This window comes from Neopelma chrysocephalum, unplaced genomic scaffold (genome assembly GCF_003984885.1).
Source record: "Neopelma chrysocephalum unplaced genomic scaffold, ASM398488v2 Primary Assembly neopelma1_67, whole genome shotgun sequence".
Classification (NCBI taxonomy): Eukaryota; Metazoa; Chordata; class Aves; order Passeriformes; family Pipridae; genus Neopelma; species Neopelma chrysocephalum.
This window is the reverse complement of record NW_020897726.1, coordinates 1,696,759-1,719,643: the sequence shown is the minus strand read 5'-3', so window position 1 is coordinate 1,719,643 and position 22,885 is coordinate 1,696,759. Positions and strand designations below refer to the sequence as shown.

General features: G+C 38.7%; 1 long non-coding RNA gene across 2 annotated transcripts in view; it reads right to left on the bottom strand.

The window, feature by feature from the left end:
- The window catches only part of LOC113968309, a 49,881-nt gene extending 33,311 nt beyond the window's left edge, over nt 1–16,570 (bottom strand). For both annotated transcript variants that reach the window (XR_003534477.1, XR_003534476.1), the window contains exons 1-2: nt 16,522–16,570; nt 14,914–15,177 (exon numbers count right to left, since the gene is read on the bottom strand). This is a non-coding gene — a long non-coding RNA (uncharacterized LOC113968309). The remainder of the gene's footprint in view (nt 1–14,913; nt 15,178–16,521) is intronic.
- Between the last annotated feature and the right edge of the window lie 6,315 nt (nt 16,571–22,885).

The window sequence follows — 22,885 nt, the reverse complement described above, 5'->3', positions numbered from 1 at the left end:
TTCAAACGTAAAAGGCAATGGATGAACCCTGCTCCTGGACTGAAAGGTATTGGAGAAATTTGATATCTGTGTGTGTGTGTGTATGTGTGTCCAGTATTAATTATTAACTCTTCCAGCTATTCAGTTTAATAAGCAGTAGCACTATCTTTACCTTGATCCTGTCACTATTTTAAAGTGCTTGGCAGTTCAAAAGGACCAGAGGAGTGAGGTATTTAATGAATCTTAAAAGAGCTGCTGCCTTCCCTAGTGGCAAATGATTCTTATTTTGGTTAAACTGGGAAACATTTAAATCTTCCATATCTCCAAACCGCTATGAAAATGTCTCTGCATGTTACAGAGTTCAGAGTTTGTGGCTATATGACTCTAATAACACATGAGGCTCTCAACAGAAAATTCACAAAGGTCTATTTTTAAAACATTTGTGCTGCCAAAATTGATAAATCTTTGAACAAGGAAACATTATTAAAAAGTCTGATACTCTATGAAAAATGAGTGTGTTAAAATTGGAGGCCAAACCCCATTGCTAGCATACGAAATAGAGAGATCCTTGTCTTCAGATGTAAACCTGTACTGAACTTTAACTGTTGAGTAGCAAGACTCTGCCTTTAGGCCGGGCTCCAGAGAGTTCAGTGGTGGATATATTGTGGTCTACTAGTCCAAGCAATCGAGTGTATGGCTGTTGTGAAATCATACACAAAATAATCTAGTTGTGCACATGTGTAAGTAGATAAAAGTGTTCAATACAAAGCTGGTATATTTTTAACCAGGAGGTGGCATCGTATCACGTCTTTTGCAAGAAAACCGTCATTGTTCTATTTGTATTTTTCCTTTACAAGGAGACTGGGACTTCAGAAACAACACTAAGTAGTGTTTTTCTGTTTTGCTCTTTTGGGGGGGTTATTTGTTTTTACAGATGTGATGAATCGTCACATACATGTTTCATCCTCACTGAATGTGCTCTTAGCTGGCAGTCTGATACTCACATTATTGTTTTACTATCCAGTTATATTTCTGGTAAAAACAAACTGAAGAACTTTATCTAGACAACTACCTGTATATATACTCTGTTGTGAAATGTTATTTCTGTTCACATGTGTGTTTCAAAAATTTGTAGTGGTGCCAATAGAAATTACATTCCATTAATTCACAACCAGGACAATTGCATATCACTGAATTACAAGACTCTTATTTATGGTGGCTCAATAGATCTGTTGTCCTATAACAGATACAATACCTTTGTAAAGGTCAGAAACCAAAGCAGGGAGTTGAAATGATCTGAATCTTTACATTTTACGCAATGCTTAATCAGAGTCCTCAGAGGTTTGAGCAGGTATCTGAAATCAGAAAGGAGTGTCAGCTGTTTAAAAAAAAGTGTTTGTGTATGTGTGTGATTTTTGAAAGACATGGGATTGGCAGATACTGTCAGTCAGATGTCATGCCCCTGTAGCTGTGGACTCACGCAGATTGTGAGGAAAGATTTCTAAAGGGAATGACAGTCTCAAAAATTGGATCAATCTCTTCAGCCACCCATCATGTGCAATGGCTTCTCCTCTGAGTCTGTGATAATTTTAGTTGTGTCCTGTGCAATATGAGTAACTGTCCTTTCGAAACCACACAGCAACTAATTACAGGAGGTTGACAGTTGCTTATCATCTGAAGTAATACATCATCCTCCATACTGAAAAGCTATTTTACCCATCGTTAATCAGTCTCTCAAACAATTCTGTACATGAGTTACAAATAGTGAGCCAACAAACACATCCTGCTGAGCTGAAGGCCCCACACAGGAAGAAGGCATCAATAACAACTTCTTTGGTACTTTGCCAGAATATTTTCACATCAAAATAGAACTAGAGCTGTATCTGAAAGCGAAAGGTATTTAATTTTTCTATGGTCCCATAACCAACATCTCTGCTTTTCACATTGGGAAAGGCATATGATTTTGTGGTTTAATTCCTTGTGTATATGGCGTCAGGGTCAGTTCATAATGGCATTCATACAAACCTTTAAATACAGCCAAAATCAAGGAAGTATAGGTGTCAAAATCAGAAGTGCTATTGCCCTGATCTTGCAAGGGTCTATGGTTAATATGGCTGCTTAAGATTTCAGACTTTCGGAAGCAGCAGCCTGACTCACCACAAGGAACTCATATAAATGCTTTTGGAAACAGGCATCATAATCATCTCCTTAACCACTGGTTAGCAAATCATGATGACTGTTTAACATAGAAATATCCCTGCAGCAGTATAACAAAAATCATATCATGCAACCATCAGGTTTGATGTTTTCCTGTGCTGTAGAGGGTTGCAAACTGTATTTATGCTCTACAATGTGCAATCCAATCCAAGATATTACAGTAATACAGTTGAGAACTACTGATACTATACTGCATCAGCTTGGTCTGTATTTCTTATTTTGAGAAACAAATACTGATATTGCCAAATCCTAAAATCTATGGACAGTGTGCTTTCATTGTATCTCAACACCGAACCAAACCTTCTATCTGTATTCTGGAGGGTACTGCAAACACGCAGCTAAGACCTTTCCATTTCTAATTATATATGACGGAAAAGGTCATGAGACAGATGAGAAACCATATTCAATCAATACCAGACTGATTTTTCCCCCCACTGATTTTGGAAAGTGTTTCATGGTTAGTAACACTCTGGGATACACAGAGAAAGAACAGTAAACTGATGTGCCTGTAAACATATTTATTTGGCATTTTGCTTCACTGAGCATAGAAGTCATCTGGCCAATCTTAATTTTTTTCTAAGGGACTATCACAAAAAGTCCCTGTAATACAAAGGAAAAACAATCTGCAAATTCTCCCTTGAAATGTGGCCTTTCCTGCCTAGTTACAGAATGAAATCGATACAGCTGCAGATTTGTTGACCTGCACATAAGATTGGAACTACAATATGAAAAAAATGAAATTCTTCCCTGATGATAGGTTTTTCTCTATTTAGATATCACTAGTGGGAACAATATAATGGCTGGAAGGATCTGCAGACCCCTGTATAATGTTAGAGAATGTCATGTTGAGAAAGGGCATATGTTCTCTACATCACTGCTCCTTAATCTTCTCAGATTTTCACAACAAAATCATATTAATCAAATCTGCTTTCAGCTATATGAAAAGTATAGTTTGAATGGTTCACAGCTTAGGAAGAAATTGAATGTAGAAGGAAACGTTGGATAGAAATAAGCCCAGAACTTAAAATAACTTCCTGTTGTCAGTATCTCACTTTGTAATTCTGAATAGATATGGCAATTATGCACCAGAAAGCTCTGAAACTGCCTCATACTGTGGCTGTGGAGTGGTCCATGAAGGCAATGCAGGAGCAGGGGAATTGCCAGATGAAATCAGATGGGTGAGCCATCTGCTACTGGCTTGAAAAGAAAAAACTAAACCCAACAAAACATCCTACCCAGAAATACATCAGCAAGGGGCGGAATTCTGCCTGGCACTGAAAAGACACTCTGCTCTCCTACCTCATCTGAAAATCTGCTTGGTAGTTTGAGGAAGATTGGGCTCCATATGCATGAAGTGCAGGTTTTGTTCCAGTCTTGCTCCTTTTCCATTGTCCCATTTGGAACAAAGTGAGTGGGCAGAGGGGGAAAGAGAAGGGGACATCCCTTCATTTCCATGCAGCAGGGATATAGGTTTGGGGGGAAAGTGGTTGGCACTCTGAAATGACCAGGATCACCTTACAGTGCTCCCTCTGACATTGGGTTGTTTTGCAGACAGTCTTAAACCTGTGATAATGCATTGTTTTATTAGATATACCAAATAAAATCCACAGCATTTGTTGTGATTTCCTCATTGCTATTAGTGTTTAGTGTCTGCTTAGCACAACTATTGTGTTTGGCATCATTCAGACTACAGAGAGAGACCTGATCCCTGTGCCCAAAACCCTATATTCTGGTGTCCCAGTCTTGCTCTCATTGAAATCATGGGGAAACTACCCTTGCTTCTGACTTTGGATATGAAATATAGAGAGGGCATGAAAGTGCACTCCTTTCCTCTCTGTTAAATGTGAATATCAAACTTCTAGCAAAATGATCATCATATCACAAAGTAAACTGTGATAGAAATGACAGAATGTTGGTTCTGGCAATAAGATCTGAAAAGCACTTCTGTGTCACTTAAAGGGAACAGGATTTCTTTTGAAGGCAAAATATATTTAATTTTAGAAAAAAAAAAAGAGACACCACTCTAATGAGAATTACATTTTAAATTCGTACCAGAAAAACAGGATATTCCTGAGGTCTTTCTGAACACATCTACTTCTGTCTGGACTCTGGAGAAAATCTACTAATAGCAAAGGCATGACATTAGATTGCAACCACAGAATTACAGTCTTAAGACTAATGAAAAAGGGTTAAATCTATACCATTTCTTATCTGTAATATAATCCCACCATAAGATCAGTCTTTCCTGGAATTATTGAAAAGGAAATTCTCTCCTGCTTCTAAATGTAATTTTATTTTTTCTCTCACTACATTTGTAAAGATGGCTGCAAATGTTTAGCTTACCACTTTTCAGAATGCTATCCAAATCTGGAGGTGGTTACTATAAATGGAATCTAGCTTGGGCTATATTATTATACTGTGATATTTGGAATCAGAAGTATTTAATTATGTACAGATACATGGTAAAGTCAAACTTCTGAAGAGAAATGAGATTTCTAGTCTATGTGACTTGCAGATGCTTAGGATTACAGAAGCCGTAAGATGTCTGCTCTGGCTGCTGTTGGTATTGACTACTTGCGTATCCCATGGAATTTCTTGCTCATGACAGGAAGACAACCTTCAGATTTGCAGGTCTTTTGCTAGGTGGAATACGATAAATCTCAGTTAAATGGGGGAAATACATCCATGCTAATTCTAAAACAACGTGATCTTGTAGAAGAACTAGGTGGAGAAGTGAACAAGAGCAGCCCAGTAGAAAAGGACTTGGGAGTGATGGCTGATGAAATGAATCCTGGTCTGTAACAGCAGTCTGTGTCCAGCAGATCAAAGAAAGTGATTCTGAACCTCTACTCTGCTCTTGTGAGACTCCACCTAGAGTGCTGCACCCAGCTCTGGTGCCCCCAACATAAGAAGGACATGGAATTGTTGAAGCAAGTCCAGAGGAGAGCCATGAAGTTGATAAGGGTCCTAGAGCACCTCCTTGTGAAGACAGGCTGAGAAAGTTGGGGCTGTTAAGCCTGGAGAAGATTGCATGGAGACCTCAAAGCAACCTTCCGATATCTGAAGGGAGTGGACAAGAAAGCCAGAGAGGGATTCTTCATCAGGAACTGTGATAGAACAAGAGAGGTTCAAACTGAAAGTCAGTAAGTTTAGATTAGATATTAGGAACAAATTTTTGGCTATGAGGGTGGTGAGACCCTGGAACAGGTTGCCCAGAGATGTCGTGGATGCTCCAACCCTGGAAGTGTTCAAGGCAGGCTTTGCTGTGTGTGCTGCAAATGTGCGCCTGCAGAGGTGTTGAGTTAGGTCCTGTGGCCTGCCTTTGCGTGGAGCCTGGGCACCTCTCATGTATGCCACTGTTTACTTTGAAAGAATCACTCAGACATAAATGACTTGCTGTGAGGTGTTGGAAGTCATGCTGGTTGGTGTAGCATTCACTGGCCTAACAGCCTGAAGCTCAGTGCAAGAAAAAAAAAGACAAATTTTTCACAGGGTTCATAAAAAAGTAAAGAGAGGAGCATGCTGCTTACATTGCCTTTTTGTTGCTATTGGAAATCAGTCTATCTAGAAATTGCACTAGACAATCTGATGTGAGCTATGATGTTTTAAAAGCACTGATCGAAGGAGATGATGCAGCTTGCTCACGTAGAGTCAAGCTTCCTGGCATGTTAAAATCGATGGCTGAAAGTATAGAAAAACCCACTTGATTTGAGATACAAGGTTTTAGAATTATTTACATTATTTTTATATTGCTCTTTCTATTTTTTCTGGCACTTCAGTCATTGACTTGGAATGGCCAGCTGATGTGTGAAGGTCTGTGGTGTCCTGCAGCAGATTAGCCGTAGAGGTAACTTAGCCGGAAATCATGATTCAGGTTTACTTGACTCTTCAATTTTCTTTTTGTCCAGAAAAGTAGTTGAAAGTTGAAACTGACTCTTTTCAGAGTTGTACTGAGCGCAACACTGCTGGCAGCAGTGGAGGGAGCCTGAACTCATCCGGGTGTCATGTCTTTCCAAGCACTTGGTTTGTGATTGTGATGGTGAAGAGCAAAGGGTTTGGGATGTTCTTATTCTAGGTGTACCACGTGCAGTGTAATGTGAGTATATATAGATTCACCAGTGAAATTGACAGTTTCCTCAGGAAAGGTATAATCATAACAGATTGTTATCTCTCTGCATGCTTCCATTCTAGACTCACTTTAGTTCTTTCTATAGCAGAGATGACTTGTTGAAGAGATTCAGAATGAAAATATGAAATTGTTTTTATAGATAACCAAACACAGTCTATTCAACGAGGGGTTTGGACACATATCTGTTCATGACCACTAACTTCCCTCTGTCTCAAGAAGGCTTTCCTCCCTTCAGAGGTCACTTTGTACTTGTTGTCTTTATTCTGCTTTTTCTCTAAGGAACTGATGTTAATCACTGTCAAATACAGGATACTGTGCTGACAGAGTCTTTGCTCTGACTCTGTAGTATTCTGAAGTCATATTCTTATGCATCTCAGTTTCCATACCAACTGCTTCATGTTACATGCTCTTGTGAAATCTTTGCTGCAGACATGGTTTTCCAATAACCGAAACCTGAGAATTCATAGATCTCCCATTTTATAAATCTCTGCCTATCTCCCCATGCAAGTTTACTTTCCTGCCTACTTTTTTATTCCCTCCATTGCATCCTCTAAAATGCCAGATGTCTTGCTCCTTCTCCAGATACATTCCTGAATATTGATAATATTTTCTTGCCCCTCTGTTTCATTCTCAATAACGATTTCACTTGTATTGCTTGATCCAGCAGGCCACATACCTTGGTGAATATTACATTAGATTGTTGTTCCTGGTGGTCTTGGACTTCACCAGAACTGGGATTAGCTTTGGTTCTCTCATGTACCCACTAAACCACAATACAGTTAGAACATGCTTTTTTCTGTATTCAGTAGCTTATAAAAAAAGCAGCACATTATCCTAAACTAAATGCTAAAACTTACTATATTTTGAATGGCTGGTTACACTTGCTCTTTGTCACAGACGGTCAGGTTCATAAAAGGAGAGGAAAAAGGATTGTAAGCATACTAAAATTACTGAACTTTGAAAAAAGCAGCTAGTATAGTCCCTGTCTGTCTGTCTGTGGTGGTTTGAAAAACCTTTTCTCTGGGGCAGTAATGGTTTGCCCCACTGATAATACTGGACCAATCAAAGGTTCATATCCGCCCTACGGAAATTACATACCCACAGCAACGGAAGAGAAGGTGGGGAGGTAGTTGTTTTTAGTAGGTTTGGTAGCCATGATCTGAACCACGAGGAAGCAGGGTGCCAGTGAGCCCCCTCTGGGGGCCAAGAGCCCCCAGCCCCAGCTGAGGCTACGAGAGACCCGGTGTAGTGTCAAAGCTGGACTGGGTCCCATAATCAAGAGGTGGGAGAATTTCCTTACGGTCAGCAGCAGCAGAAAACATTGAAAGTGGCAGCGGAGCAGTCCTGAACAGAGACAGCGATGGCTGAAAGCCAAAAGATAGCCAGTAGCAACAAGATAACATGAAGCCGGTTGAAGGATGCAGAGATGTTCCTGCAGGAGGGAGAGCTGGCAACGAAACAGAGGAAAACTCAACAGAGCTGTTTTGGGGTAAGACTGTATTAATTTCCCAAAACTCAGAGACCTGTTGAAGAGGAGGGGTGGACTTCCAAACCTTTAGGGAGTCCCAAAATGCAGCAGCAGCTAGAGTGAGACAGAGGAGCCGAGAAACCCGGAGTCGGTCCTGAGAGCTGAGCCAGGATGGAACATGGGGGAGGTGGCCGTGCCCTCTGCTGCTGCTGCTTCTATCGTGCTAGCGAGCTGAGACAGAGCAAAAGAACTTTGGTAAGACTGAACTGAAAGCTACCTTCAATGTTCTACCCCAAGAGGAGTGAAGATCTACAGGGAGATCCCCCGAAGGCTCGGGCTCGGGGTTGAAATTTCCACTAAGTAAGAACCAAAATCCTGACTACCATACTTACATCTGCTGCCTTAGGAAAATGAAGGACACTAACCAGTGCCACAAAAAACTGAAACAAAGGAACTGTGGCCTGTGCAGTGACAGAAAGACTTTTCTCTTTCCTTCTTGGACTTTTATTGAAGGAAAAGAGGAATTTAATTCAATGTAAATATATATATATATAGGTGTGAGTAAATAAACCTTTGTAAATATTTCTCCCTTCCCCCAATAACAAATGGTTGTGTTTTGTCTGAAAACTCTTCACATGAAGTGAAAAAGATATCAAGTCCATACCATCACTAAACCCTCTCACAGGGGCAGACTGTGGGAGGGGGGCTTGAACTTCAAAATTAGATCCTTGGGAGTTTCAAACCACCACACTGTCACAGAATGGTTGTGTCTGGAAACATCAGAGTACAGAGGACATAGAGAAAAAAACCCTTGTATAATTAATGAAAGTTGAAAATAGAAAGAAATCATGCAGTCTAGATGAGGCATTTGTAACAAGAATCAGACTATCAAGATGGGAATAGGGCTGACTGGAAAAAGTTTTTAGGTAAAAGGGAGAACCCAGAAGTTTTGACATTAAACACAAAAATTGTCTAAAAATCAAAACTCAAATATGCAGCTAGGGACTTGATACAATTTCTAGTTGATTTTCTTGTTGGTCTGTCATTCTCTATTGCTCAGTTTGTTTATTCCATGATATGCCATCCCTTGCTGATCCATTATGTAGTCCATCAGGAAAACGAGGCTCATGAGGACCTTCGGGGGAAAACAATGAAAACTTAAAAGTTTTTGTTGAGAACTGGATATTGAAAACTAATTTCTTTGAAAAACCATAGGAAAGGAAATTTATATGAAACCCCTAATTGAGATCAGTCTTCTACAATCCTAACAGACACTGTGATTTTTGTTTTCTTCAGATATGCCATATCAGGATAAAGTAAATTACTGGAGGAAATGTATATAACGGACAAAAAAAATATTTTTGTGATGCCATCTGTCCAGTGGTAGATGACTGCTGAGGCAGTGGAAATGGAAATTAATATAGCACAGTTTCTGTAATCTTCTTAAATCGTAAATTAAATTAGCATCACGTTTGACACTTTTAGACAGAGTTGATGGCTAAGATTATGGGTCCTTCTTGCCTTCTCCAGTTTCATTTATTGTTAGTTGCTATTATATGTTCATTAAAAAGTAATTTAATAAATAGCGGGATTTCCTGCCTGTAAAACAATTATCAGAATGAAGAGTGACGGCAGTGGCTGGGGAATATGCTGAAATTTGGTAACCCTTTGTGAAGGTAAAGCAAGACAAAAACCCTGAATATTTAATAAAAAACTATTCAACATAATAGTGATTTCCTCCACTCTCCATAAGTAAGTGAAGAAGAATTTGAGGCATCTTCTCAGTTCTAACTCTGCCTCTGCCATTGATGAGGCCACTTGTGTCAATACTTTTGTGTACCAGTGCTGATTAATCAGATAGAAGGACGACTGGGCAAAGTCATGACACTGTGGACAGGAATTCACAATTCTCTTACAGAGGTGAGTTCTGAGGACTGTACTGAAATAATTTGGATGAATCACTGACCAATTAGTTTAAAAATTTCAGAGGCCTGTGAGTATCCAAATAGAGACTCTGAACTTCATTACGGCATAGACGTATGTGAAGCCATTCAGGACCAGGTGTTTTTTAGTAGCCTTTCTGTACTGTTTGAATACATCTATTCAACTTCCTTAAAAGGTCTCCAATCTCACAGTGAGAGTGAGGAATGGTGAAGGAAGCAATGAAAGTTTGATGATGGTGAATGGGGGAACCTGACAGAAAAAGAGAGAGATTGTTCAGACAGGCAGAGAGCATATGAGCAATAACTGGGACTGTGTTTATACTGTCATGTTAGTTTAGGATTCAAGGTCACACTCAATGGTTTCCTCATTGCTTAAACATTAATGTTCACCCTGGCCTTACTGGCTCTCAGACAGACCTTGAGTCTGACCATGAACACAGCTGCACACACACTGCAAAAGCCTAAATGATTTTGAGGTCTAGGGAAGAGTCAAAATTAATGTGGAGAGAGCTGAAAGAGGCAGACTGAGGGGTGATGAAGTGAGATAAATGATGGAGTGCTGGACAACGAAGAGTTAATCTCAGGGGAATTCAGGAGAAAGTGGAATGGTAGCCAGGCCAGCCTGAGGGACAGAGGAGGCAGTTGTCTTCTGTAAATGGAAACTGTGTCAAGAGGTTTTTCTATAACTTCACTGAGATGCAGATTACCAGGAGCCAATCTTTTTATAGGGCAAGATCATGTAAAGCATGGAGAGAGCTACTGACAGCAGTCATCTTCTCTGACATCTCCTCTGGTAAGCACACAGCCAAGGGCAGTACCCAGACTTGTATTTCCCATCAGCGGGGAAGAGAAATTCTCAGCATAAAGATGCAAAAATGGCAATAGTTTTCTTTCCTGGAGATCAAAATAAATAATTCCAGTTCACACAATAGCTCTTTAAAACAGACAAATATTTCCTCATAATAGTTGCAGTACAAGGGATTAACATAACTCTGAGCACTCTCTGAGGACAGTGCAGCCTTCAGCGCCAGAGAACACACCTACGCTGAGTATGATATGTGTTTGTATGAGTCAAAAATAATATTCACAGCTGTGGTGGTTCAGTTCCACAGAGCATGCCATGAGCCTTCCTTTCACACTATATTATCCTAGACTGCATTGTTCTGGAAGGGAGACATTGAGTCTGGCTCCCTTTGGAGATTCCAGGAAGCCAGAACATGTGCATGTGGTGCCGACTCCTACAGGATCACTCACATTCATCTAGAGGTGGCAGGCTCGTTGCAGCTAATAATTCCTCTCTCAAAACCTGGCTCCTCACCATCTTCATAAACCCTGAAGCAAACATAATAGTACCCTCAGGCCCTCAAGAATGCTTATACAGCAAGAATCTGGCATCTTCCAAATGTGATTCATAAGCTTATTCATTACATTATGCCCCTTAAAACATCAAGAGGAGAGCCCAGGTACATACTGCATGCATGAATTTATTCCAGTTTGATGAGAACATATGTTTGCCTGACCTGGAGGACTTGATAACTCACATAAACTTGTAATTGTAGGAACTGGTGAAGAAGCAGTTGAGAGTGCAGGTGGGGAAGAAGAATTAGGAGTAGTCAAAGTTTATATGGAGAGAGGTGGATCAGCTGAGGATAGACTTAAATAAATAATGATGATAGACCGAGATAAATGATTGAACAATAATTAAAAATAAGAAGATTTAGAAGGATTAAGAGAGTGAACAAGGAACAGCAATCAGATAGCCTATGCAGACAGGGGCAGGCACCATGGTTGACTACTGAAGTTACGTGGCAGAAGGAGAGACAAGATCTCTGTGGCACTTTGCTTTGGATGTTTATTCAGCCACTGTAAATTTGAGAAGTCAGCTAACATATGAAGCTTAGATACCATAACTGTGACCATCCAGTGCTGAGTATCCAGGAATTTGCCTGTCAGGTGCACGGGGCAAATTCTCAAAACCAGTATAGACTGTTCTCATGTTGCAGTTATTAAATAAATAAAAACTATAGATAGTTTTTATTTTCAGGATAGTCAAAATATGTGACAAGAGTCTGAAGAAGGAAATAAACACAAGAGACATGATTAATAATGTTGACAGGTACAAAGTTAAGTTTGTAGGTTTAGTTACTTACAGATTTGCAACGTCATCTAAGAGACTATTTTAGTCTTTCACTGTTCTGCGTCTTTTACAATGGAAGATATTAATTGGTTAGAAGATACACCTTTCTCGAAGAAAAGTCACAGTAAAAAATTATCTTTACTTCCTTGAAATAGAAATGGCTTTAACACAAAGAGAACTCATCAGTAAGCGTTCAGTGGTTCCTATGTTATTCAAATGTTGTTTTTCTGCCTTGTTCACCTGAAGGAGCTGCACAAGACACAGAAGGAGTTGTTTAAAAAGGCTTTATGTAAGAGGAATAAGAAATGAGTATAATGGTAAAACTCCTTAGCAGAATGTAGGGCTGGACAAAGGTGCGTGGTGAAAAAAAAAGAGTTAGTTATAAAAGGAAAGGCAGTCTTGGAAGGAAGACCTTAAAGATGATACTAAACAAGATAGGACACTTTGGAGGTAATTTGGAGTAGCAGAGGGAATTTCATATCTTACAAATACAATTCACAGTCTTTTTAAGGACCTGCATAATAATTTGCTGGTGAGAGAGAAACATTTCTTCTCACTATGCGGTCATTCAAACCATGCTAACATACTGGCACCCTGTGCATGTTATGGGATTGCTTCTCAGTGAATACTGAATAATTACTCTTACCACTGGAGAGATTAATAGAATGAAAATTAAGCTTCTCTAAATGCAATCTTGATTATTAGGGCTCTGAGTGTGTTGCAGGGAATGCATTGCTCAAGTGTTTAAAAAAGTGCACAGTATGTACTGTGTTATCAGTATTTTGAAAGTTAAGAGTTTGACAGGAATTTCAGCATTAAATGTAATCCCATATGAAACACTCTCCAGGAGCTAATCTATTGCCATTTCCTGTTTATGTAACTAGATCAACCATAATGAATTAATAAAAATACATAGCAATCCTTGATGCACTTAGCAAAGCATATACCACTGACGCATTCTTGAAAAGACTACTGGTTTATACAACTCATTTCTTTTGCCCACTGCCGAGAATTTTGGAGAGTGTCTTGCCTTGAAACTTAGCTCAGGCACAGAGCTATGTTGAGGAGGATGTTCTCTCCCATGCCCAGGTTAGGTCCTAGGACAGTACTGTTGGTTCTGCACCCAGAACAAGGCCAGACTTTTCATCCTGGTAGATCTGAGGTACCTTTGTGAAGAATCAAGGATCTGAAAACACTGAGTAGAGACAAAGCCATTTAGTGCTTTCCCCTTCAGTATCAGACCTTCTAAACCTCATACTGGCCATTACTGACCTGCTTCCACATCTTCTCACACTGTGAGAGGGAATTGTGGTTTCCTGTGCAGCCCTGAGTGAGGACACAGAGCCAGCACAGATCAAGCGGTGTGCCCCAGCCCCTCTTTGAGCAGGGACCATGTTGCATATTCAGCAGGAGTTCCAGTCTTTAGAAGATTTCCATGCTTTACTTCTCAGCATATGCTTTTTCTATTGTTGGGGCGATGTTTTCTGATAACTATTTCTCCATCCAAACACATAGATACCTTAAGGACCTGGTCCCAGCAAGCCACAGCACAGGGGCATTTTTGATGTGGATTGTATGAGCTCTCAACTTGGTCAGGATAAGCTTATGAGTTCTGTGTCAGCACTGGCAAAATTACACTTATGCTGGATCTGTGGTTTCCTACATATTTCCATTACCTGTGGTATCCTAGACCTTTTTCAGTTCAGATAATGGAGATCCTTTTGCTGTAATTTGCTTTAAAAAAGAGACAAATGTCTTTTAAGGAAAAGACATGTTTTTCGCTCATGGATTTGTAAAAGAAAGAAAGGGGAAGACCCATACTAAAAAAATAATAATGAAGAACAGAAAAAGAATAACCATGAAAAAATCAGCTCTGAAGTCATTTGGGAGGAACAGACCAGGGCAGAAATATCTTGTTGTAACTGTTCTCTGGCACCACACAGCTGGAAAAAAAAGGGTTCTTTTATTTAGCATTTATTATTAATACTCAGTTACTCTATGTTTAATTAATTCTTTAAACAAAGTTTTGCAATGAATATTATTTTCTTTTCTTTTAATTTGAAAGGACAAACCTCTAAAGAAGGACATGAAGAAGAAGGAACTGAACTTACAGGACAAAGTGTGCCACCGGCTGCAGTGCCACTGTAACTGTTCTGTGAATTTACTCTGATGATGAATTTGTCTCAGATAAAGACCAGCAGATGTCCATGATTCTCTCACAAGTGGCTTAATCAAATTTTTTTCTAGAAAGTTATCAAAATATTTTAAATCCAAATTAGTAATGAAAAAGTTGCATAAATGGCTTTACTTTCATGTGACAATTACAAAACAACTGTTTATCCAGTTGATTGCAAGTGAAAAAAGAAAGGAAAATTTTCAGCCTTGAAAGTTCTGACCAACATAGTTTTGGTTTTGAGAGATAGGAAGCTGCTATCAGACACAAAATGTTGGAGGTAAAGGGACCCTGCAAACATAGTTGACATAACTATGTAGAGATCTGCTTTTCAGAGAAGTTTTTTGCATTTATCTAAAATGATAGCCATCTGTCAGTTAAGTGACAAGGATTAGAGCTTTACTTTCGGTTTCATTCCAGGGAAAAAGTAGGATCATTAAGCTCAGAAACATGCCTGGTTTTCTTTAAAGCAGCCATTGGTAGAAAATGAGAAGTTATAACCAAAAGTCCCTACTTGGTAGCACAAACTTATTTTCAATTTAACTAGAAATTTTTGAAACAGCAAATGTTTACTCACGAATTCGGATATGTACACATTGCAAAGTCCTTGGAAAGGCAGGAAAAGATAATGTCGAGCAAGTATGAAAGCAAGGCACTCACAAAGCTGGTACTCTCATGAACTTACACCTTTTCTTTTAATTTTCAAAAACATGCTAACTTGGTAAGAAATTTGCTGACTGATAGTTTTCTGAGAGTTCATGGGATTGTTGCAAAATAGAACTTGCTTTCTTTGAACTTTTCTCTTTTTTTAATCTGATTAAAACCAACATTATGGATGAGAGATTTCAATCATCCCTACTACCGCACCTGTTCTCTTGTTATTCCTATCTGTCACTGTCATTCCTTGGACCATTAGAGCTGAAAGCAGATTAGGGCATCTTTCAGAGCTGTTCCCAAAACCAGCAGAGGTAAATGGTCTAGGCCTATGTAGTTCGTCAAATGGCTTTTCAAATGGCTTACATTGGTGCTGAGCTTTCTGCCTGCAGCTCATTTTTTCTCTGCCAGTACTTCTTAGGTCTCTGTTTATGGATTACAGCAGTCATTGGAGTGCTGCAGGAATCAGCAGCCCATCTGTCCTGATGGAAGGGTGAAATGTCATTGTGATTATAAACACAGTCTTGAACAATTACATGGAATGATGTGGGCATGGATAATGGTGACAATATAGTAAAGGGTCACAAACACAGAAGGTTCAACTGGTGATGCCATGCATGATTCCCTGTTCTTTTCTTTTGATTGTATACAACTTGGTTAAAATTTCCGGGTAACTGTAAGTTCTGGCTCCAGTCTGCACTCTCTTTGCAACATAGGCCATGTACACAGCTCTGCCATGGGCTGTCTATAGCCTACAGCACAGTGAATAAGTGTGAGGGAGCCATTTTACTCTTTGGATGACTAGCTTTACAATCCTCCAGTTCCTCATCTGGGACTGCCACATTGGAAATCTCTGCTCCTTAGATTGTCCTTAATCATCACATAAACAGAAGGCAGGAAGCGGAGAATGGAGAGATTGGAAGGCTGCAATACTGATCATGCAAAATATGGAAAAAAAATCAGACATAAACCATGTAATTTTCCTTGAAAGGAGTGTCTAGCAGTGAGATCATAAAAGACTGGACTTTTTTTTACCCTAATAAGGATTAGCAGCACTTTGTTCTGTTTGTTCTCTTCCTTATCTGTTATGATTCTTGTTTCTTTCTAACTGTTGTTTTTGGAATTCTGTGATGGATTGAATGTTACCCCAGTTCTTATGACTGTATTTATTACCATCAGCCTCAGTACTTTTAGATAATGTGTAATTATATTAGAGTTATTTCTGCATTCAGTGGCTTCTTCTGTTTCAATAATTTTGTTTTGCACCTTACGGAGGCTTTTTTCCAATACTCTGAACATGCCTGCATTTGATGGCACTCCATTTAGATAACTGCATAATCATTCCACATCTCACTGTGATGGCAATTCTTTGGAAATTCTGAGTTAGTACCGCCTGCAGGATTAACACATGAAAGAGCTGCCAAGCTCTTTGTGAGTACCTGAAAACAGGAAAACATCTACCATCCATCTCCTGAACTGGTCCCAGCATCTTGTCCTTTTAGGGATAAAAGACAGTAGTTAAACCCTGAGTAACATTCTACAACAATTTCCACCAATGCAGCTCTACCAGAGGCGATTAATTTCCATTACTAAAACTGATAATGACCCAGTTACATGTGATGGTCCAGGTTCTTAAGGATTATTGCATGGTAGAATGGGGTGAAGTGTTATATACAATTGAAATACTATATACAATCCCAAAAGGGAAAGGGAAAGGGAAGGGGGAAAAAAGGACAAAAAAAGGATGAAAACAAACCAGATATACACAATCAAAAAACTCAGGATCTAGTAAACTAAAGAATTAGCAAAAGAATATCTTACTACTTTCCTTAAGATAGCACAATTGCCCAAAAGCTGCCGCCACGCTGCCGGACTCCGGATCAGCCAAAACAAGAGGCTCCGTAGGCCCAGCCAGGCCTCAGCTCCCCCACAGGAGCGAGACCGACCTGCAGGAATCTGCTGTCTCCAAACTCTGCCAGAAGGGAAGAGAGAAAGAGGCTTCTTTCTCTGTCTATTTATATGCTGGATTACGGAAAGGAATAGGATGGAATACTTCCTTCCTTCCTTCCTTCCTGGTAACCAGGAAGGAAGGCCTAAACTCAAAAACATTACAAGTGTCCAGGTCATAATTAAGAATAATTCCCTAACTGCCAGAGAATTGTTTGGAGACCATGCTGGAGACAGAGTGATAGTCCCTTACATTATTTTCCATGCTGTTTCTCATGCTCCAAAAACCAGACAGCAATTTTTTATCTTCAAAGAAATGGAAAAGAAATTAGAAGTTTGCTCAATATGTATTAATTTTGTGCATGTATGTGTAATGTGAATTATCACTAATAATTGCTGACAAATCTGAAATACCTACATCAGTATATTAACCATCAATAAATGAGAAGTGACTGGATATATGGTTGGCTGCTCCACACATTTCTGAACAAGATTGCTCTAGTTAAGACTGGAAAAATGCAGGACGAAAGGGCAAGCTTTTTTTGTGGGAAAACATCTCTAGAATTTTATTTATTCTTTAAATTGACTTTTGAATAACTTTATAGATTACTACTTTCCTAGTGTAGGTTAGTCCTTATTTAATTAGAAGATAAAGACAAAGAAGAATCCTGTTTATAACTCTTAATTTACTTAAGTTATTATCTAGCCAGCAGTCCTGAGAGAATATTCCAAGTATTGAACTGATTCGTGCATGCTTCATTAGGTCTTTATATCTTAACTGTATATAATCATTCCCAGCTCTGTCATGGTTATCATGGCGGAATTTTCACTGAAGTCAGTGAACTCTGGTTGTAAATTGCCTGCAAAACACTGACTGGGACAAATTCTCTCGTTATCTGAAACCTTTGAAATGCCACTGGCTTGAGTGGAATTGCTGGAGACATGACTGAATTTGGTTTAATTTTCTGGTATTTATTCAAGTTAGTGCCTTGAAGACCTGGAGTTCTCTCATTTAATTTTAATATTTTCAGCTGAACTTGACAAACATTGATAAAAATAGTGCCTTTAGGGTTTGGTTGAGAAATCTTTTTGTGACCACTTGAAAGATGTCTGTTAGGATCAGCAAGCCCTTTACTGAGCTTTTAGTGGTCATAGAGGAAAGGTAATTGAAAACATCAGTCAACTAATAGGGTGCTTGAAAAATGGTAGTTTTTAAATGGATTTTTAAAAACACACTTATGAGTTTATTGCATTCAGATTTGTGCAAAATACAGATATTTAAAATATAGATAAAAAAAGCAACATAATTTTGTTTCAATGAAAGTTTAAGCTAGATTTTCTGACCTTTTCTCTCTAGAATAAAAGGAAAATAAGAGGAGAAAGGGAAGTTGGAGACACCTAGAGGAATCAAGAAGATGGCCAGGTGAATGGCAGACATGCTGAATATGGGCATATGCATTTCCACCTGAGATATCAGAAGACCCATTAATTTCTCTTTAAAGCAGATTCAGCAGGTATGCAAAAGGGACTGTGGATCACGTTGTGGTATGCAGAGTTTTTCAGATGGTTCTGATCAGAAAACAGTTGTCTTTTTTTTTAAAAAACTTAAGTAAAAATATTAGACACCAATTCTGTTAAAGTGGAAGTGTATTTTGCAGCTTTTTTTGTTTGTTTGTTTTTGTGTATGTTCTCTTCACACTTACTTCTTCTGATGCATAGAAGAATCAGCGCTTTTTGACTTCCACAGATCTACATTGTAGAGTTGATTTGAACTTTACTTTGGTTTTATATTTTATCTACACACAATATTTACTCACCTTACTTTGGTGATGCTGTAATTTCAGGATTATTGACCCAGCCAGGCATAGTGATAAGAGGATGCCACATTCATTCAGTTCATTGTCTTCCAAGCAGGATGCTGACTGAGTCACTCGCATACTAATAATTCTACCATCCTTTTCCACAAATCTCCCTCTTTATGCTCAGAAGACCTGAAAAATCCCATCACGATTCATCATTTGGGGAGAACTGTGGAGGCTTTCTGGAATGTTAAGTCACTGGCTATGGCCCCTGAATTCCCAGCCATATGTAAGCATGAACACTGTACTGGGGAGGACCAAGTGCTTAAAAAAGGCCTTGCATAATGTCACTATTCAGAGAAAAATGAAGACTTTCTCAGAATCAACACTTCGTTTTACAGGCTGCTATTGTCGTAAGAGGTCCCCAGCTTGTTCTAAGTATGCTACATATTTGTAGTTGCACAGAATGATTGTTGTTAGAAGTTGACAGTCCTGCATCCTTTTTCAAGAGCATTGTTAAAATGTTATTCCTGCTTTCTGAAAGCAGTGAACTGTACTGCAACCCTAGCAAAATTTGCAGGGTAAATACACTCTAAATCATTAATACTGCTTCCTAAAACTCCATTGAGGTTTCCCACCCATAGGTTGGTTTAACCCAAATCCAGCAGGACCTGTGGTATGTATTGAGATCACAGTGTTCATTTCTGGGACTGTAGGTGCAAGTTAAGAGCCTATCAGCATTGCAGTTGTGAATATATTTCTGAGGATTTATAATTTAGATTTACATATGCATCAATATGAAACTTGGCATAGGTGTGACATTTGGTTTTAAAGAGGAGAAAGGATTTTAGAGAATCAGTTATTTTTTAAGTTTTGGGAATTTTTGCTGACATTCATGCTTCATGCTATAGTAATAGAAAAGGCAGTCACTAAAACTGAAATATTACAAGCTTTTTCTGTGTGCTAACAATTAAGAAAATCTAAAGAAAAAAGTCCTTAAATAAGATGCAAATACAGACACCTGTTTTTTGTATTTTCATTTTGTTTGCATGTTATGTCACATGAGATATTTATGACAACACTTACTGTACCATATCCAAGCTATATACTCCCATGACAGATTTTTCCTTATGCTTAAGGTGGAAGTATGAGGGTCTCCACTATGCTCTGCTGTACCAAATGATGCAATTAAGCCTTTAATGTTGTAATTCTGAGCTTCCCTTCGCTTTACTGCTCTGAACCAAAACTCCCAAGAGAAAATCAGGCATCTAGATGAGTCCTCTTTTAGCAGGTGGTACTATTTGAAATTGTAAATAAGCCATGTAAAGGATTTAATTTGTTTTACATTGTTGCAATGTACTCACTCACAGGATCTGAAATGGGAACTGTGTACCCAGGCACAGTGAAGAAGAGGAACACAGGAAAACACATGGAGTTCCTGATTCCAGACTGGGCAGTGTTGGTATAGTTCACAGCAGAAAGGATCCCTAAATGTACTCTTAAACCTATGGTGTCTACTGAGTGTCAGAGAAGCTTTTTCCCCTTTACATTTGATCCAGGCATCAGCTAGTTCTGCCCTACTGAGGGCAGCTTCTTTTCTCCTACCACAATCTCCTTTAGTGATTTAAGGTCACACAGAGATACCATATGCTGACCAAAAATTTTAAACTTAACTCCTTGTCTGCACTGCCCATCAGAGTTCAAGTTATACAAGCCAGTATGCATGTTCTAGTTAGCTGATACTATTAGCTCAGATCAGGTCTGATTATTGTCTTGGAGGAAAAGACACAGATTTTGTCAACATTAATGCTAACTGCCTCCCTGATCCAGACATCTCTCTATCACCCCTTTCCTTCTCCTGGCACCTGAGGGTAGCAGGCATCTCACCTGCTCAGGGCAGCCAGAGTGTTGTTCCAGCTTCAGCCCCAGTGAAGTTAAATACTTGTCTCGACTTGGAAATTAGACGGGAGTAACTGAATGGTGTGAAGTGAGTGTGCAATATCTTCTTCAGGATAAATCCACATGTGTGTAACCCTAATCTCTTTCAACTGGCTGCAAAATCCAAAGAGAAGTCCATGGCAGTTGAAGTAGTGAACTCTTTTGCCATGTCCTCTCTCTGCCACCCCTCTGGAGCAGAAACACAGAGGTCCGCACTGATCAACTTTTGCCAAACTGAAATTTTTCTACTTGCTCATCCAATTTGGTTTTTTTCTCCTAGACAATTTCTTATCTATAAACATATTTTGCCTTATACTGCATGATCTCAGTTTCCTCTAGAAGCTCTTGGGAGGAACTTGGTCAAAGGCGGTTCAAAAATTAAAATAGTTACATCATCCTGCTCTCTTCTCTTTTTTTGACATACCCAAAGTATTCTACTGGATTGGGACAGGGTGCTGCAATAATGGAATGGAATTTGCAGTACCACTGTTCCCCTATAGAGCAGTACCTTTAATAGTGCTTATTTAATGCCAGGTTTTGCATTTAGTTAATTAATGGTAGAAGAATCTTTTATATCTTTCTCAATTTTGTGTCCTGGTGGCAATCTTGGTTTGACATTTTCCTCAAATGGGTCAAAATTACTTGAGCAGGGTGACTCTTAAAGTGAAAAAAGGATTTTTAAAAAAGTAAACATCAAGAGCATTTCTATTTTTTCCTAGCAGAATTTAATGACAACTTTACAGACAATTACACAGAGTTTTTCATTCCATTTCATTTTCTCTTATGTCTTTCTTTTTTTCTCTTTCTGTCTTCTTTTTTTTCTGTTAAAGCACTGGGGCCCATAAATGAGGAAAAGATAATGGTTTACAATCAATGCTCATGGACCAGACAACTAATCTGAACTTAACTAAAAAGTCAATATTTAGCTGTACCTTATCAGTGGAGAAATGTCAAGCACAGAGATAGACATGAACAAATTTCCAACTGATTTCTCTTTCTTATGCCTCAGCGTTCAAAGCTTCATGGAAGAGTTTCAACATCAGATAAGACAAAACTGCCTTTGAAAAAAAAAAACACATGACAAATGACAAACTTGCATCAACAGAGACAGGAGTTTATGAAATGAAAGCACACGTCAAAAATTCATTCTAATCTCTGCTTGCACATTCCATTGGTCACCTTCTAGTCTGTGTGATGCAGCAGTTGATAGTTGAACACTACAGGCAGTCTTTAAGAGATAGCAGCAGGAAATGTTTTCTCGCTGAGTGAAGTCATAATTTGTTGTCACCCAAAACAAAATTGACATAAATCATTTTGAATTCTAATATTACTAAGGAATTTAATATATATGTGATGTACTGACTGGGTATTGTGCTGTTGTGCAAGAATAAACCTTGCTGCAAACAATTTGGTAATTAAAAATTTATTTGGTATCTTATTTATCAGCTCACAGTGGACATCACTTCTACTGCAATTCATTTAACTGCCTTGATTTTTGTGAAGGAACAGCTAATGGAGTTATACCAGTAAAGAATTTAACCCTTGGCTAGCAATTGGAACAGCTTCATTTATTCCTATTGCTGTTCACTTCATGGGTAATCTCTTAATTTTAAGACATGATGATCCAGAGCTCTCAAGTATGGTCATGGAGCTTCCCAGACTAGGGGGCAAAACAATGTTTTTAGGAATGGTCATAACCCACAGAATGCACTAGATTTGTGTTTGGGTAATTTCAACATCTGTCTATACTGCTCTTTGTGTATGGGAGGGAGGGGATGGATGAAAGGTGGCCTGTGGTGCGCAAAGCTACAGTTCTGATGCTTTGCTTTATGCTCTTTTTCAGTAAAATCTCCTTAGGGAAAAAAAATTGTGCTGGACTAAAAAATGTTATTAAAAATATTGGTAAGAATAAACCCAATAGGCAGTAAAAATAACTGCATGATTAGCACTTACTAAAGCTTAAACATAACAGGGTTGCCGGGGACTGCTCAAGATTGAAACAGTAATGGGAAAACTCCAGAAATTAATAGCTGTATTGGGATCCTCAGAACTGGTCTTCATTCATACACCAAACATGCACATTTTAGGTTTACATCACTGTTATGAATATTTTTTAAAAAGTAATGACATCACCAGATTTCCCATGGTCCTCAGGTATTTATAATTTTTTAAATTTTTGAAGAATGCCTGCCATAATTAGAACCTTAACTTTTAAATTGTAAATGCTTTTATTCAATGAACAAGTAATGTTCAGGATAAGAACATGGGAAAAAAGACAATAAAACATCTTGGTGAAGTTTTCAGCAGTGCTTTTGGAAACACTACACTAATGAGTCCACTTTTTCTCTGAAAGCATTCGAGACTAGCAGTTTATATGCCCTTTATCAAACAAATATCTTGGAAATGTAGACAGTGCATATATTGTTACTCTACTGCACCTTCAAAGGTATTTATACTTTGGTAGCTATACAGAGCAGAGCCAAAAAATTAATCAATTTTTT